Source organism: Schistocerca serialis, chromosome 4 (genome assembly GCF_023864345.2).
Source record: "Schistocerca serialis cubense isolate TAMUIC-IGC-003099 chromosome 4, iqSchSeri2.2, whole genome shotgun sequence".
Lineage (NCBI taxonomy): Eukaryota > Metazoa > Arthropoda > Insecta > Orthoptera > Acrididae > Schistocerca > Schistocerca serialis.
The window spans coordinates 900,003,026-900,004,071 of NC_064641.1; the positions used below are offsets into that span (position 1 = coordinate 900,003,026).

Below are 1,046 nucleotides of genomic sequence, written 5' to 3' on the forward strand. Positions count from 1 at the left end.
TTTATCCAAGGAACAAAAAAAGGATTACGAACATTAGGTTTACAATGGATGAAGAAACACTGTTAGACGAAGGACTAAAATATATCCAACATAAACGGGCTGGAGATACAGTAAATTCAAACGAAGTAAAATTCTGCAGTGTTGTTTCAAGTTACTTGATAACTGTTTAAAGCATTTCTTTGGTAATCAGCGAGGTAAGAGAATCTGGAAGGTGAATGAAGCAGCGAAATAAACAGTACTTTATGAATGGAACAAATTTTTGGTCTCATTTGACTGAATATTTATGAGTCACTTCTTTGTTATCCTTCTAAATTCATTATTCAATAAATATTGTTTTATTAACATTTTTGAGTGACTGAATGACGCTGTGTCATTTAACAGCTAACTGAACTGGAGCATTGTGTACATTTGATATCTAATCCTTAAATTGACACATGGAATTAAAGGTAGTGCCCAGCAATAGCCAGAAGAGATAGTTCTCCTGATGGTAACTGTGGGCTATATTGGGTATCAGGCTCTGGAACAAAACTGCAAAAGCCTTGTAAACAGTAAGGAAACGGAGGCGCCTAAAATTAACGACATTTTATGACAGTTCTGACTAAGAAAGCGAAGGTTTATGAAAGAATGTAATGAGGCATTACCAACACAGTGTTCAGAGGATACTCCAAAGCAATTATTTTAGAAAAGAGAGTGAAAGGCAGGGCTCGTCCGGGATTTGAACCCGGGACCTCTCGCACCCTAAGCGAGAATCATACCCCTAGACCAACGAGCCGGCATGCCACAGTCGTGCTCTGGTGAAATTGAAGCGGTAGAGAAAGTTCGTGCCAGCAACAGGTTCCAAGGCTGTTGCTCTCGTACGTATCGAAAGTCGCCTCGTTACGGTTGAACCTATGTGCTGAAGTTGATCGCACGCCTTTACACGAAATCAGCAGATGGTCGCGTGTGATACGAGTGGCAATGATAGCGCAATAAGAGCTGTTTATATAAATAAACGGTGACTGCAGAAATATAAGCTGAGATGAATCTATATACTCAGCATCTGTAGT

The 1,046-nt window shown here is 39.7% G+C and overlaps 1 non-coding gene across 1 annotated transcript; it reads right to left on the reverse strand.

Annotated features, from left to right (window-relative positions):
- Nucleotides 1–700: 700 nt before the first annotated feature.
- On the reverse strand, nt 701–772 carry Trnap-agg (transfer RNA proline (anticodon AGG)). Its single transcript has one exon. It is a non-coding gene; the product is annotated as a tRNA-Pro (tRNA).
- Between the last annotated feature and the right edge of the window lie 274 nt (nt 773–1,046).